Source organism: Procambarus clarkii, chromosome 45 (assembly GCF_040958095.1).
Source record: "Procambarus clarkii isolate CNS0578487 chromosome 45, FALCON_Pclarkii_2.0, whole genome shotgun sequence".
NCBI classification, from domain to species: domain Eukaryota; kingdom Metazoa; phylum Arthropoda; class Malacostraca; order Decapoda; family Cambaridae; genus Procambarus; species Procambarus clarkii.
Window position 1 is genome coordinate 27,611,726 of NC_091194.1, and position 18,155 is coordinate 27,629,880.

The window sequence follows — 18,155 nt, forward strand, 5'->3', positions numbered from 1 at the left end:
TAGAGGTAAATACTCCTCAATATACTACTGAAATGTTGAACAGTATCAGTAAATCAATAGGTTAGTATAATTGATCTCTTTGAGAGATCACTACTATAACTACAGGTTATTGCTACAGATAAAAAAGGGACAGCTTAGCTGTAAATCCAGTGAGGTGTGTGTAATTTGTTGCTACGCTCCACCGACGACGTGTTGCATAGGGCAAATTGTTGCACGAAACGGTGGGGAAGCATAGCACCTCGGTTGACGTCGCCTTGGTACTGAAAGGCAATTACATTGTAGAAATCTTCTACATAATAAGTAGCTACAAATAAATCCTAAATCATGAGGATAACAATGGAAATTATCAGTTAATATCTGAGCAATTTATGTTCAAGTACTGTAGTTCTCTTTGGAGAAAATACTGAAATTAATTATCTATTTAAATGGTAAATTTACTTAAGAGACACATACGAGATTGTATTATTTTACATTCGACCTAACGACTGCTAGTCTAAATGTTAACTGTGGCCACATGATAACAAACAGATAAACCTAACTGCCGAGCCGCGTGTCCGTTGATGTGGAAACTTGAGCAATTCTTCGCCCTCCAGCTGCTGCTTGAAAAACGGTAACTCTGGAATTGCAGATATGATAGTCTGGGATACGGCTATTGTGCCAAATAACGTGGCACCGCTCAACTGATCGTGGGAGCGAAATAAATGAGTAAAACGTAGCTCTGCTACACGCTGTCAATGGCGTCTGAGTCGTGTCAACTCGCGTGTCTAGTGACGCTCTCCCGTCTTCCTCCTCTTCCTCATTGCGCATGCGCGGCTCTTGATAGACATCTCGAGCGTAACTGTACATGTATATATTGCAATTGACTAAGAAAGGAAGAGGTAATGACGAGGATTAATATCACATTAAATTCTTCTGTGATAAAATAGAATTTCTCGTAACATAAATTGGTTTATGAAGGTTGTGTAGCTAATTGAGGAAATTAAAGTAAATTCATTTACATCAAAGTAATTTCCTCTAGAATGTTCAATATTAATTAAATAAGAGAGTTCCAGTAATTAGTAGTATACTACGAAATTAAACTTATTAGTAAGTTACTATTTTTAGTAAAGGAAATGATAAACTAGATTCTTGTTATAAATCCAACTAAATGTGGAGAGAATTCATGTTACTGCCTGTCGTTCCTCACGTCGTCATTCTGACTAGGAAGAATTTGGCAGTGAATAAATCATGATAATGATCAAATCTACAAGTTAGTAATTTTAGTAACTACTTTGGTTAATACAAAGGTTGTATAAAATACATAGATGTATAAAACTGTTGGATATTTCCAACATAACTCCGGGGAGAGAAAACTCTGGTCGTAGTTCAGGTATTAGTACTAACGTACACCTGTTTCTCTATCCTTAAGTTATATTCATGGGTTAGTAGGTTAGTACGCACCTTACGAATGTCCCGAATCTGTGGTAGATGACTAAGTCATCATGGGGGCGTAAATAAACATTGAAAATTATTGAATAATTCCTTTGTAAGAAACAGAAGGATATTAACAAAATAAATTATGAATAATTGATTCATTTAAAATTAAGGAGACTTCATCAATACAGTGAGGTTACTGTCCAGGGTCACAATGACTCGTAATTAAAACACTTTTCTGAGAACTTCACTTGGAATTATGGGCGGTTTAGATAAGCGCTTGTCGGATCACGACGTAAATTTACTGACCGTGTTATAGTGGGTATTTACTACTCGATCGACTTGGTGTTTGTATGAATATGTTTGCCATTAAATTTTCGTTTTCTCTAATAGGCACAGTGCCTATTTGAGAAAACGGCAATGTATTGTAACTTAGAGGAGAGACTATTGAGTTGGTGACACAACGAGGGTAATCGCCCACTCCACACACTCTTGTGTTGGCCGCGATCATGATTCTACATTTATATGCATATGTATGTGTAGAGAATTTTATTCCGAATACTATACAAACAAAAAAATGGTGTGAAACAAGTATAAACTTGAAGTAAACTTGAAATAAACATGAGCAAAATAAAAACTTTTTACGCTCACGCGTACAAACAGGCGTAAGATTTTATTCGCCGCAAATTTATTTGACGCTCTGTTGGCCAATTCTACCCATGTTCTTATAGAACTTTCAATTGCGAACACATTGCTTTAAAAATGAAATACGTAGCTCGAGAAATAATGTCAGGACAGTGAAATAAGTATAATTCTTTATAAGTATAAGTATATAAGTATAATTCTTATATAAGTATAAGTATAATCTTTAACATGCCTAACTACGCAGCAATTCACAACTGTCGTCAACTTCAGAGAGGTGGTGGCACTGCTCTTTACTACCACCAAGAACTAACATGCTTAAAAGAAATTAGAACTAGAGACTGCTATGGGGAGTATATCTTCGCCCAACCTGTCCTCTTAAAAAGAACGTCAACATTTGCCGTTTGACTCTACGGCTGTTTTTGGACGTTATTTTGTGTAAAACTACGTCTATTTTCGCTTCCATGGACTATCTCTTGTTATACAATGAAATACCACACTCTTATTATTCTATAACTCACTGACTATGCTCTGATATTTGTTCTTCAAGTAAAAATATATATATTTTTGCCTTAATTAGGCCATAATCCAGAAAATTCCAGCCTATCGATCTTTATATTTAGGAAAACATCTAATAAATTTGGAAATGAATTTTTCGTTCGCCGACAGTTTCCTGTTACTATTTAACCCTCTATGCTTTAATGTCGCTGGTCATTGTGACTTTCCCAGGATTTATACAGGTTTTGTAGTAGCATTTAGTCAGACTACAGTAATTTAACTAATGGGAAACCTCTATAGTTGTCGTAAATTAATAATAATCATTTATCAAATAATAAATTAGCAAACATATGCAACATTTTATGTTACGACTTTTCGGGTAGGCCGTTCTGTTTGTTTACAACCCCAATGGTTCAAAATACACAATACTTTTAATATATAAGTGACTAAATATGCTCTAATATATGGTCCTCAATGAAAATTATCGTTTCTTTTTGTTAATTTGTCCATAATGAATAAGATTCCTTACTGTTGATCTTTATATTAAGAAAAACATCTAAACAAATTGGTATTGTGTTTTCGTTCAGATAAAGTTTCCAGATACTATTTCCTAGTTATCAATTAATGTAGGTGGTTATTTTAATTCGCGGCTACCAGGGGCTTTCTCCCATTATACAATATAAATGTACTCACTAACTATTCTCTGGTATCTGTTCTTCAAGTAAAATTACCTATTTTTTTGTTTAATTAGTCCATAATTCATAAAATTCCTTCAGGTCGATCTTTATATTTAGAAAAACATCTAATCAATTTGGAATTTAATTTTTCGTTCACCTACAGTTACCTGCTATTATTTCATTGTCATATTTTATGTCGCTGGTCATTACAATTTTCCAAGAATTTAAACAGCTAAACAGCAATTAGCATCTTGTTAGAGTACAGGAATTTACCTATGGAGAACCTCGATAGCTGCCGAATATTATTAATGATTATATATGTAATTTAAAATAATGAATTATATACCATTTCTTATGTTACGTCTTTGGCGGGTAGGCCGTTCTGCGGGTTTACAACCGAATTGTTTAAAAATCACACTATTTTAAATGTATGAGTCACTAGTATGCTCTGTTATATGTTCTGCAATGAAAATAAAGATTGTTTTGTTGTTAATTACTCCATAAATGTGTAATGTGTTAATTCAGTCTAAAATCTTTTTGCAACGTTTATATGCGATATACGTAGCTGGAAACTACCTAATATTTAAAAATAATAGTTACAACATTCTATTAATATATAATGTTGAAATAAATATCACACAAAGTCTGTATATCTGTTTTTAGATGTCTTATAAATCTTCTTTTAAAATAGTATTGATGATTTTTATGAATCTTGAGTAAAAATTATGTTAATTATTATTAATCTAATTGTTATTATTTTAAGTAAAAGAATTGCAAGTATTCACATAACCACGGGATCTCTGTTTGTGTATGAATGCACGGATTTGTTTTTGTTATGAGAGGGACGCCTTAGAAAGCATGGTGTAGGCCACCTGTGGCTCGCATCCGATCCCACGATCGTCGTCGCCCCTAAATCAACACAACAGGTATTTAGTATTTACGATTATAATAAGTAATATTTCTTTTATAATAATATTGCAGCAGGTGGTGTAGTGGTAGGACACTCGCCTGGCGTTCCGCGAGCGCTATGTCATGGGTTCGTATCCTGGCCGGGGAGGATTTACTGGGCGCAATTCCTTAACTGTAGCCTCTGTTTAACGCAACAGTAAAATGTGTACTTGGATGAAAAAACGATTCTTCGCGGCAGGGATCGTATTCCAGGGACCTGCCCGAAACGCTACTCGTACTAGTGGCTGTACAAGAATGTAACAACTCTTGTATATATCTCAGGTTAGGGGCTAGGCATTTACACTCTTAGGTCAGCAAACTAGCTAGAAGGTTAGACTATTAGACTCCACTGGTCAATCGGGGCCCTGCATGACTCAGCTTATCCTAACCTAGCCCAGCTTAAACCATCTTAGCATAGTTCATTCTAGCTATGCATAGTGCTTGCACAGCCTTGCTTATCCTAGTTTACCTCTTCCTAACCTACCGTAGCCAAGCCTATCCCAGTATACCCTTACCTAGTCTTGCCTAGCCTAACCCTGCCTTCCTTTTAAACATGACCAGTCCTTCCTACCCTAGCCAAGCCCTGACCAGCTTAGCCAAGCCAATCCCTGCCTAGATTTAGCATAGCCTTGCCTTTTTATTAATATATAGAGGGTACCACCTCTGGTTGAGTTTGTAGGAACCCTCCACTTATAGGGTTGAGTGTTCCATATATATGTATATATATATATATATATATATATATATATATATATATATATATATATATATATATATATATATATATATATATATGCGAACAAGCCTGAATGGTCCCCAGGACAATATGCAATTGAAAACTCACACCCCAGAAGTGACTCGAACCCATACTCCCAGAAGCAACACAACTGGTATGTACAAGACGCCTTAATCCACTTGACCATCACGACCGGACATAATGAGGTGATAGCCGAGGCTATTTGAACCACCCCACCGCCGGCACTCGGATAGTAATCTTGGGCATAGCATTTTACCAAATCACCTCATTCTTTGGGGCACACGTGAGGAACACAAATGCGAACAAGCCTGAATGGTCCCCAGGACAATATGCAACTGAAAACTCACACCCCAGAAGTGACTCGAACCCATACTCCCAGAAGCAACACAACTGGTATGTACAAGACGCCTTAATCCACTTGACCATCACGACCGGACATAATGAGGTGATAGCCGAGGCTATTTGAACCACCCCACCGCCGGCACTCGGATAGTAATCTTGGGCATAGCATTTTACCAAATCACCTCATTCTTTGGGGCACACGTGAGGAACACAAATGCGAACAAGCCTGAATGGTCCCCAGGACAATATGCAACTGAAAACTCACACCCCAGAAGTGACTCGAACCCATACTCCCAGAAGCAACACAACTGGTATGTACAAGACGCCTTAATCCACTTGACCATCACGACCGGACATAATGAGGTGATAGCCGAGGCTATTTGAACCACCCCACCGCCGGCACTCGGATAGTAATCTTGGGCATAGCATTTTACCAAATCACCTCATTCTTTGGGGCACACGTGAGGAACACAAATGCGAACAAGCCTGAATGGCTCGGCGGTGGAGTGGTTCAAATAGCCTCGGCTATCACCTCATTATGTCCGGTCGTGATGGTCAAGTGGATTAAGGCGTCTTGTACATACCAGTTGTGTTGCTTCTGGGAGTATGGGTTCGAGTCACTTCTGGGGTGTGAGTTTTCAGTTGCATATTGTCCTGGGGACCATTCAGGCTTGTTCGCATTTGTGTTCCTCACGTGTTGCCCCAAAGAATGAGGTGATTTGGTAAAATGCTATGCCCAAGATAACTATCCGAGTGCCGGCGGTGGGGTGGTTCAAATAGCCTCGGCTATCACCTCATTATGTCCGGTCGTGATGGTCAAGTGGATTAAGGCGTCTTGTACATACCAGATGCGTTGCTTCTGGGAGTATGGGTTCGAGTCACTTCTGGGGTGTGAGTTTTCAGTTGCATATGTCCTGGGGACCATTCAGGCTTGTTCGCATTTGTGTTCCTCACGTGTTGCCCCAAAGAATGAGGTGATTTGGTAAAATGCTATGCCCAAGATAACTATCCGAGTGCCGGCGGTGGGGTGGTTCAAATAGCCTCGGCTATCACCTCATTATGTCCGGTCGTGATGGTCAAGTGGATTAAGGCGTCTTGTACATACCAGATGCGTTGCTTCTGGGAGTATGGGTTCGAGTCACTTCTGGGGTGTGAGTTTTCAGTTGCATATGTCCTGGGGACCATTCAGGCTTGTTCGCATTTGTGTTCCTCACGTGTTGCCCCAAAGAATGAGGTGATTTGGTAAAATGCTATGCCCAAGATAACTATCCGAGTGCCGGCGGTGGGGTGGTTCAAATAGCCTCGGCTATCACCTCATTATGTCCGGTCGTGATGGTCAAGTGGATTAAGGCGTCTTGTACATACCAGATGCGTTGCTTCTGGGAGTATGGGTTCGAGTCACTTCTGGGGTGTGAGTTTTCAGTTGCATATGTCCTGGGGACCATTCAGGCTTGTTCGCATATATATATATATATATATATATATATATATATATATATATATATATATATATATATATATATATATATATATATATATATATATATATATATATATATATATATATATATATATATATATATATATAATATTTTATATATCCTGCCTGAAATGCTGCGTGTACTAGTGGCTTTACAAGATAGTTCTTATAAAGATAGCATTTTGTGGTTATTCTCTATATCTGGTTCACCTAACAGTAAATAAGTACCTGGGAGTTAGACAGCTGCTATGGGCTGCTTCCTAGGGATGTGTGTGTGTGTTTGTATTCATGTTGAATTTTACAAAGTAGGAAGAGATGTTTGTAAAAAAAAAATCAAATATTTTTGAAAGTATAAGTAGATTTGATATTTTTCTTTAATTGTTTATGTCTGCTGTCTCGCCTCCTTTATAAAATGGCATCATTCTTGCTTTTTTAAGGATATCAGGAAAAGTAAGGCACTCCAGAGATTTGTTGACTCCTTCCTAGTGTTGCCTAGCCCAGCACAGCCTAGACAAGGCAGGCTGGGCATCCTAGCCTCACACAGCTTAGCCCCAACCTACATGTAGCATCCCAGTCTATCCTAAGTGATCATTACCTTACTGGCTGTGTTTTCTCTTCAGCCCTGAATGTAATGTGGTGGAACATAAGCAGATACATATCAGGTCTTAGAGAATCTGTACTTCATACATTTCTTAATAATGTCTCACAAATATTTAAATAATTAAAAAAAAATTGTATAATAACTCATATTATTCTTGCAATTTATTTTTGCATTTTTTTTTATACAAAATTTACATTTTAAAAGATTACCTCTATTTTTAGATTGATGACTTGAAGACTACAGTGCCATCCACAGCAAATCATGGTCTTAAAATATCTCCTAGCAATGACGAGACCAATTTTCACAGAGATCAAATTTTTGCTAAGCAGTAGTCACAGGTAAATATATATTATATATATAATATTATATATATAAAATTAACTACTTCATTGCTCAAAGCACCTTTAGACATTCTGAGAGTTGTGCTATTTTATTAATTAATTAATTAGGCTATATTTTAATGTTTTGTAATGTTTTCATTACTTTTTTTGTTTTGAAATATAAATTGTTGAGTTTTGAAACATTTTGACATTAACTATACCTGAATATTTATAAACAAAAAAATACCAGAACTATGTCCTTGACAATTGCACTAAGAAGTCTTTTCCAAAATCAGGTGCTCAGTGCAGTAGTTAAAAACTTAAAAGTTGTACCACCTCTGGTGCAAGATTAGGGACCCATAACCTCAGAGAAGAAAATAGAGAGTACTCAGAGAAGGCCTTGAATAATAGGCAGGCTGTTTGTGTGTGTTTCGACGGTAAGCTTGCTGACACCAAATGTAGTTACCTAAGTGTAGTTACAGGATTAGAGCTACGCTCGTGGTGTCCCGTCTACCCAGCACTCTTTGTCACATAATGCTTTGAAACTACTGACGGTCTTGGCCGCCACCACCTTCTCACTTAACTTGTTCCAACCGTCTACCACTCTGTATGCGAAAGGAAATTTTTTTATATTTCTTTGGCATCTTTGTTTAGTTAGTTTATATCTATGACCTTTTGTTCTTGAAGTTCCAGGTCTCGGGAAATCTTCCCTATCGATTTTATCAATTCCTGTTACTATTTTGTACATAGTGATTTTATCACCTCTTTTTGTTGTCTTCTAGTTTTGGCATATTTAATGCCTCTGACCTCTCCACATAGCTCTTGCCCTTTAGTTCTGGGAGCCACTTAGTAGCATGTCTTTGCACCTTTTCCAGTTTGTTGATGTGCTTCTTAAGATATGGGCACCACACAACCGCTGCATATTCTAGCCTTGGCCGAACAAAACTCGTAAACAATTTCTTTAGTATTTCGCCATCCATGTATTTAAACGAAATTCTGAAGTTAGAAAGCGTGGCATAGGCTCCTCACACAACGTTCTTTATGTGGGCCTCAAGTGATAGTTTTCTATCTAGAATCAACCCTAGACCTCTTTCTTTTATCAGAATTATATAAAGATTTCTCACATAATTTGTAGGTTGTGTGGGATCTATGTTCTATTCCACATTCCATAACATGGCATTTATTCACATTAAATTTCATTTGCCAAGTGGTGCTCCATATATTTATTTTGTCCAGGTTTTCTTGAAGGGCATGACAATCATCTAAATTTCTTATCCATCCCATTATCTTAGCATCATCAGCAAACATGTTTATATAATTCTGTATTCCTACTGGTAGATCATTTATGTAGACAATGAACATTTCTGGTGCATGTACTGTGGTACTCCACTTGTGACACTTCTCCAGTCCGATTGCCTCTGATTACTGCCCTCATTTTTCTATCAGTCAGAAAATTTTTCATCCATGTTAGAAGCTTACCTGTCACCCATCCAAAATGTTCTAGTTTCCAGAACAACCTCTTATGTGGAACTCTGTCGAAAGCCTTTTTTATGTCTAGATAGATGCAGTCGACCCAACTACCTTTTTCCTTTAAAATCTCTGTGGCTCAATCATAGAAACTGAGTAAATTCGATACACAGGATCTTCCAAGATCGAAATTATATAATTTCTCTCCAGGTGTTCTACCCATTTAGTTTTTATTATTTTTTTTTTTTCAATCTTTTCACTGTTACACTTGTCAATGATTCAGGTCTATAACTGAGAGGGGTGGGGTCTTCCCTGTTGCCACTTTTTTAAATTGGAACTATGTTATCCTTTTTCCACATGTTTGCTATGACTCCTGTACACAGGGATGCCTGAAAGATCAGGTGAAGTGAAAGGCTGAGCTCAGATGCACATTCTCTCAGAACCCATGGTGAAACTCCATCTGGACCAACTGCTTTGTTCTTACTTAGCTCCTTTAGCATATTTTCCAATTCATCTCTAGACACCTCTATACGCTCTATGATGTTCTCAGAAATTCTTATTGTGTCTGGTTCTCTTAAGATTTCATTTTGTATAAACACACTTTGGAACTTTTGGTTTAATGTTTCACACATTGCATTATCATTTTCTGTGAATCTGTTTCCTATTTTCAACCTCTGGATATTATCCTTTACCTGCAATTTGTTGTTTATGAATTTGTAGAATATGCCCAGTTCTGTTTTACATTTATCCATTATCCCTTTTTAAAAATTTCTTTCTGCCTCTCCCCTTACTGCTGTATAGTTGTTTCTCGCATCTTTGTATCGCTGGTATGATTGGGGGTTTGGCTTCTTTCTATGTTGATACCTTCTTGATGGGGTTCTGCTCTTCTACTCCCCAAGCCCGGCCCGAGGCCAGGCTCGACTTGTGAGAGTTTGGTCCACCAGGCTGTTGCTTGGAGCGGCCCGCAGGGCCACATACCCACCACAGCCCGGCTGATCCGGAACTTCTCTTAGAAAACAGTCCAGTTTTCTCCTGAAGATGTCCACGGTTGTTCCGGCAATATTTCTTATAGTCGCTGGGAGGACGTTGAACAACCGCGGACCTCTGATGTTTATACAGTGCTCTCTGATTGTGCCTGTGGCACCTCTGCTCTTCACTGGTTCAATCTTGCATTTTTTTCCATATCGTTCACTCCAGTACGTTGTTATTTTACTGTGTAGATTTGGGACCTGGCCCTCCAGTATCTTCCATGTGTATATTATTTGCTATCTCTCTTGTCTCCTTTCTAGAGAGTACATTTGGAGAGCTTTGAGACGATCCCAATAATTTAGGTGTTTTATCTCGTCTATGAGTGCCGTATATGTTCTCTGTATTCCCTCTATTTCAGCAATCTCTCCTGCTCTGAAGGGGGAAGTGAATACTGAGCAGTACTCGAGACGGGACAACATAAGTGACTTGAAGAGTACAACCATTGTGATGGGATCCCTGGATTTGAAAGTTCTCTTAATCCATCCGATCATTTTTCTGGCTGACGCAATATTTGCTTGGTTATGCTCCCTAAACATTAGATCGTCGGACATCATTATTCCCAAATCCTTGACATGCTGTTTTTCTACTATGGGAAGATTCGATTGTGTTTTGTACCCTGTATTATGTTTCAGATCCTCATTTTTGCCATACCTGAAATTTATCACTGTTAAACATCATGTTATTTTCTACTGCCCAATCGAAAACTTTGTTGACATCTGCTTGTAGTTTTTCAATGTCTTTCATTCCATTTTTGTGTCTTTTGGTCTGTGGCCCTCTCTCAATTTCTGTTGAACCAATCCTGTTTTCTGGCCCTGCATCTCTGTTTTGATATGAATGTTTGTGTGCCTTCATTGTATATTTTGCAAAATTTGGCATACATTTAATTTACTTCCCTGTCTAGCAACAAGTCTGCCTAATTACTTATTAAAAAAAATTTGAAGTTCCCCATAGTGACCTCTCTCTCTTGAAATCAAGTTTATCAACTGTTTCAATGTCCCCATTTTCTGTGTGTGTGTGTTTGGAGGCTAAGCTTGCTGATACCATGTGTGTGTGTGTGTGTGTGTTTGGAGGCTAAGCTTGCTGATACCATGTGTGTGTGTGTGTGTGTGTGTTTGGAGGCTAAGCTTGCTGATACCATGTGTGTGTCTGTGTTTGGAGGCTAAGCTTGCTGATACCATGTATGTGTGTGTGTGTGTGTTTGGAGGCTAAGCTTGCTGATACCGTTTGTGTGTGTGAGTGTGTGTTTAGAGGCTAAGCTTGATGATACCATGTGTGTATTTGGAGGCTAAGCTTGCTGATACCATGTGTGTGTGTGTGTTTGGAGGCTAAGCTTGCTGATACCATGTGTGTGTGTGTGTTTGGAGGCTAAGTTTGCTGATACTATGTGTGTGTGTGTGTTTGGAGGCTAAGTTTGCTGATACCATGTGTGTGTGTGTGTGTGTGTGTGTGTGTGTGTGTGTGTTTGGAGGCTAAGTTTGCTGATACCATGTGTGTGTGTGTGTTTGGAGGCTAAGTTTGCTAACACCGTGTGTGTACTCACCTGTTTAAATAATAATAGGGGTGTGTACCACCTCTGGTGCAATTGTAGGGACTCACAGCCTTGAAGAAAATAAAGAGTATTCAGAGAAGACCTTGTGGATTCTCACTGAACACTAATCTTTTCTTCTCCTATCACCCCTCTTATTTTGTTTTATGCTGTATTCCATTAAATATCATATAAATACATAGCCAAATGGCAATATTTATTATGTCTATACAAAAAGAAGACATCCACTTTATTTTTTTTCTCTCCTTTGTTTCTATGTGGATTTTGTTGTGACTAATGATTCTCCTCCTTCCCATCAACAGGTCTTCCTCACTGGGCTTGCTCGGCTTTTGTGTTACTGTGAGGGTGCCATCATCGTTTACCCTTCAAGACTGAATCATGCTGGCATTGCATTTGTGGACTTCCCTTCACAGTAAACGGTCCTTCTCCATATGGTGATTGTCCAGGGCAAGCAGGGGGTGTGACTGCCATCTTGGAGAAGCAGGGTCTTTTAATATGAAGAATCTTCCGTCTTCTCTACTTACGCCAGCTTGTCCCGGCCTTGCATTCTTGTTACTTCATGGCCCTTGGGCCTTTTTTATTTATTTTACATAATAAATTTTTTTATTAATACCCGTGTTTCACAAGAGATCCTTAACATTTTAAGCACCAATTGTATTGACTAATGCACGTCTTGTAACCTTTAAGACATAAATAGACAAGACATAGATAAATGAGTGAATAATACTGAGTAACTAGGTTAGGGCGAGGAACATAGTACAGTGTCTGGCTTTGGAAGAATGCCTACTGTTTTAGAAACCTTATTGCCATGATCATAATCGTATGGGTTAAAAAGCATTTGTTGTCACTCCTACACTGTGGCTTGTTGAGCTTGAAACCTTTGCTCCTTGTCTGTGTTACATCTGACCTTTTGAAGAAATTGTATGAATCAATATCCTCCAAATTGTTCAGTATTTTAAAGGTTTCGCTCTATTACTCTCTCATTTGCATATATCTAAGCATATAGATTAGATATAGATTTAGATTAGATTTTTTATTCAGGTAAAGGTACATACATTGCAGATGAGTTACAAAGGGAAAGACATTGACTAGAGTTCACTAGCTCTATTGGAAGAGAAACGTCTGCAAGACAAGTGTGGGCAAAAATTAAGGTAGCAGCGGCTCACAACGACCCCCAACGGCTTCATTTTGTATCTTCTCCAACTTGCCCATCCTACCTTTACCAAAACAAGAAATGACAGGTGCAGCATAATCAATAAGAAATCTTACAGTACTCAAGTACATCATTCGTAGCACTTGGACTCCCACTCCTTTCCACAGCATGCCAAGGCTTTCAGAGGTTGTAATCTCTTCCGACATTGACTCAACAGTCTGTTCATCTCCGTTTCCAAACTCTCATGGGTATATCCAACATATATGCCTAAATATTTATATATATTAACTCTCTATATTTTTACCGTTTATTTCCAATATAATGGGCCTCCGACTTCTACATTCCAACTTTAGTTTTGTCTTCATTAACCACTAGTCCCATGTGGTGACACTGGTTTCCGAAATTGTCCAACACTGTTTGAATCTTTGAAATATCTTTGCCCTGAAACAAAATATCATCAGCATATATGATTGGAGTTACCCAATTTGAGTATTTCTCAGATGCTATCTTATTCATTAGTACATTAAACAGGGTGAGACTCAACACTCCTCCCTGAGGTGTGCAGAGTTCTTGACCTTGATACCTTGAACCATACAACCTTGATACCACACCTGAGCCTTCCTTTCCTGAAGATAATCCCCTATCCAGCGCAATAATCTCCCTTCAACACCAAGACCAGCTAATTCATATAAAATAACCTCTTTGTTGGCTTTATCAAAAGCTCCTTATAAATCAATAAAAATTCTATAATAATCATTACCATTAGCTAGACATTTAATAATACAGTCAGAGGTACTTTTTCCTCTGAGGAACCCGAAAAATTATTAGACAGCTGATCACCTATTATATACAAAAGTTTATTTAAAATGATCCTCTCCATCATTTTACAAAAACACGAGGTTAAAGACACAGGTCTGTACTCTCCATTGGCTTTAGGGATAAGGATGATCATAGTTCTTTTTCATTTACTGGGAATTCTGCCCTCTTTATAACTAATATTAAAGAGGTCTAACAGCGGGCTTTTCGTCATAATGGCAAGTTCATTAAGTATTTCATAAGTTACTCCATCCTCCCCAGGGGGCGGTAGATTTCCCAACTTTAATCGCCGTTATTAGTTCTTCTCTGGTAATACCTGTGCAAGTGACATCACCACTGTTACCTGCTGTAAGTATAAAATCCTTTCTTAGATCTTTCCAAGAATCAAACGACTCTCTCGTTACAGCGGGTAATTAAATGAACTAAGTTTGGCAGCTTCCGCCCATTTATTTACGAGACCTTTTGCAATTCCTTACTGGTCAGGATGTGCAACAAAATTATGCTTTTTACCCCTTATTTCATTTATGTCTTGCCAGATTTCCTTCAAGTTTGTTACTCCTAACTTTCTCTGCAAACTCCTGCCAATACTTGCTCCAAATTTCCTTTCTCTTCTCCGCACACTTTTATGGGGGGATGCTTTTCTATACCAGATGTTTTCCGGTTCAATGTTGCATTAAATACATCTACCTCCTTAATTAAATCTTAATAAAATGCTTCTGCCGAAACTGGCTTATAAGTATCATACCAAGACTTAATTAATATGACCAACAAGACCCCTTAATTCTCCCTTATTAAACTTTAAGCTTTTCCTCTGAAGGCAGGCATGCTTTTTATCTAGTTTAAGCTGTATTTGTAATGCAAAATCTCTTAGCATTTCATCCACAGTAAGACAATTCTCCTCTATGCCCTCAGCATTTATCAAACAAGCATAATCTAATCTCCCTCCCCTCAGATGAGTAGGAGAGGGCTCGCCCAGCAGTTGAACATCTTCATGTTCAACATGTTCATCTTCATGTTCAGATTGTTACCATCCCTATCCCCAGTTTCCTGGAGTGCTGCTATGTTAATATTCTCTCTAAGAGTATAATAGTGTACATCCACCGCTCTAGTTTTTAATCCATTAACGTTCCAAGATAATATTATCAATCTACTTTCATCCATGAACTCCGTAATATTTTTTCTTTCTCCTCACTAGCACAACTACTACTAACATCGAAGGTAATGGTATTCATATCTATTTTCTTTGTTATTTTTGTATACCTTTTTACTTTAACGAAGGTACCCCCAGGTGTAGGGAGGAATGATCTTTTCCAGGTATATTTTGAAAATCAGCATCGTTTTGCCACGTACCGCTTCGGTGGGTAGGCGGTTCCATGAGTTAATAACTCTGTGGGTGAAAAAGTATCTCCTGTAACTGGTAACTGGCTATTCAGACGAAGGACTTCGGGTAGATGTAGTTTACATGGACCTGAACAACGGTCTGCTGTCTGCTGTATGCTCTGTGTCGAGGCTGTAGCGTCTTGGGTCGATTAGAACTGTACACGCCGAGTGCTACATTCTTGACTGGAGATTGTACTGTGTGCTATTCGATTGATTGATGAAGATTAAGCCACCCAAGAGGTGACACGGGCATGAATACCCCGTAAGTGGTGGCCCTTTTGAGCCATTACCAATACCAAGAGCTGATACTGGAGATCTGTGGAGGTGCGACTGCACCCTGCGTGACGGGAGATGTCTCCCGTGTGGTGTGTGCTATTCTGATTTATTTATAAAGATTAAGCCACCCAAGAGGTGGCACGGGCATGAATAGCCCGTAATGTGCTATTCTCAAGTCGCTTGCTTATGTACGGTGACGACACCTCACAGTAAGATATAGAAGGGTGGAAAACCGTTACCTGTAAATAGGGATAGGATTAATGCTTGTGTAATTAGTTATGCCATTATGATGATGAGATAATGGAGTATAAGGATTACTCGATCACTATATCACCTTCAACTGTTACTAGGGGAACTATTCCATGGTCCAGCGATTTTCTGAAAAGGAGTTTCACTGGCAAGCATAGTGAATTAAGAGCATAAGAATAAAGGTAACCGCAGAAGGCCTATTGGCCCATACGAGGCAGCTCCTATCTATAACCACCCAAACCCACTCATATACATGTCCAACCCACGCTTGAAACAATCGAGGGACCCCACCTCCACCACGTTACGCGGTAATTGGTTCCACAAATCAACAACCCTGTTGCCAAACCAGTATTTACCCAAGTCTTTCCTAAATCTAAACTTATCCAATTTATACCCATTGTTTTGTGTTCTGTCATGTGTTGATACTTTTAATACCCTACTAATATCCCCTTTGCTATGTCCATTCATCCACTTGTAAACCTCTATCATATCACCCCTAACTCTTCGCTTTTCCAGTGAATGCAATTTAAGCTTTGTTAATCTTTCTTCATATAAAAGATTTCTATTTTGGGGAATTAACTTAGTCACCCTACTCTAGACACGTTCAAGTGAATTTATATTCATTCTATAATATGGCGACCAAAACTGAACTGCATAATGTAAATGGGGCCTAACCAGAGCAAGATATAGCTGAAGAACCACACCAGGTGTCTTGTTACTAACACTTCGATTAATAAATCCCAGTGTCCTATTTGCCTTATTACGAACATTCATGCATTGATCCTTTTGTTTTAAATTCTTACTAATCATAACTCCCAGATCCCTTTCACAATCCGACTTCGCAATCTCAACACCATCTAGCTCGTATCTTGTAACTATCATCATTACCTAGTCTCAAAACTTTACATTTATCAGCATTAAACTGCATCTGTCAATCTTTTGACCATTTCAAAACCCTATTTAGATCAACTTGAAGTGATAGTGAGTCTTCTTCCGTGTTAATTTCCCTACCTATTTTTGTATCATCTGCAAATTTGCAAATGTTGCTACTCAACATAAGAACACAAGAACACAAGAACAAAGGCAACTGCAGAAGGCCCACCGGCCCATACGAGGCAGCTCCTACCTACAACCACCCAATTAATTTGCCAGTTCCTTTACGACTTGGGACTTAAATCCATTTACACTTTGGGCTTCTGAGTCTTTTAGTTTGTCAATGCTCTTCCTGATTGTGTCGAGTGTAATTGGTATTTCTCTTAATTCATTCTCCTTACCTCCGACAAACATTTGTGTTGGTGATGGGATGTCATTCAAGCTTTCTAGTGTGAACACTGATGTTAGGTATTCATTGAGAGTGTTTGCCGCCCTTTTATCATACAACTTAAAATTGTTAGTCTCATCTTTTATGGGTCCTACGGAGTCAGTTCTTTGTTTGGGTTTTACTTCGTATATACTTGCCCGAAACGCTATGCGTATTAGTGGCTTTAGGTATTGTATTTTAAATTTTAAAATTTTGCCCCGAGGTGCGAGTTTATTGGGAGTACTTAGCTGTATCATTATCAAGGTAATTAACTATAGTTTGCTGTCCTCCGTCCTTTAACAAATCCATTGACCCCTCCCCTAACCTGCCTATTTTGTGCAATAGTCGGTTTAGGATGATCCTTTCAAGCATCTTCTAAGTGCATTACATGAGACTGATAGGTCTATAATTGCCAGGGTCATTGGGTTTCGGTATTGGGACCATTATTGCATGTTTCCATTGTGTGGGCAACACTCCACATAGGAATGACTTGTTAAACAGGTGGAGTAGTGGATTGCCAGACACTTCACACAGTGCATTGAGTATGTCGTAGGTGACGCCATCTTCACCAGGTGCTGTACTTTTACCCTTTTCATAGCCCCCTTTACTTCCTTGGCTGTAATTGGTTCCCCATACTCGTCATCACTAGATTGTGCTCTTGTTATCCTAATCCTTTTGTCATTTTGTCGGAGGAGCTGTTCCCTGCTTACTTCTGCAGGGAGGGAGGAGGATGATGCTGCATCACTCCACTTGTGAATTAGTTCTTCAGCCTTACCCTGGGGGTCGTTGTGAGCCGCAGGCCGGGCTCTGCTCCCCTTAGCTACCTTAATTTTTGCCCACACTTGTCTTGCAGACGTTTCTCTTCCAATAGAGCTAGTGAACTCTAGTCATTGTCTTTCCCTTTGTAACTCATCTGCAATGTATGTACCTTTACCTGACTAAAAAATCTAATCTAAATCTATATCTAATCTATATGCTTAGATATATGCAAATGAGAGAGTAATAGAGCGAAACCTTTAAAATACTGAACAATTTGGAGGATATTGATTCATACAATTTCTTCAAAAGGTCAGATGTAACACGAACAAGGAGCAAAGGTTTCAAGCTCAACAAGCCACAGTGTAGGAGTGACAACAAATGCTTTTTAACCCATACGATTATGATCATGGCAATAAGGTTTCTAAAACAGTAGGCATTCTTCCAAAGCCAGACACTACTATGTTCCTCGCCCTAACCTAGTCACTCAGTATTATTCACTCAT

The 18,155-nt window shown here is 38.6% G+C and overlaps 1 long non-coding RNA gene across 1 annotated transcript; it reads left to right on the plus strand.

Moving 5' to 3' along the window:
* Nucleotides 1-4,042: 4,042 nt before the first annotated feature.
* Nucleotides 4,043-12,330, plus strand: LOC138350364 (uncharacterized). The gene is made up of 3 exons (XR_011222060.1): nucleotides 4,043-4,156; nucleotides 7,580-7,696; nucleotides 12,023-12,330. It is a non-coding gene; the product is annotated as an uncharacterized lncRNA (long non-coding RNA).
* Nucleotides 12,331-18,155: the final 5,825 nt, after the last annotated feature.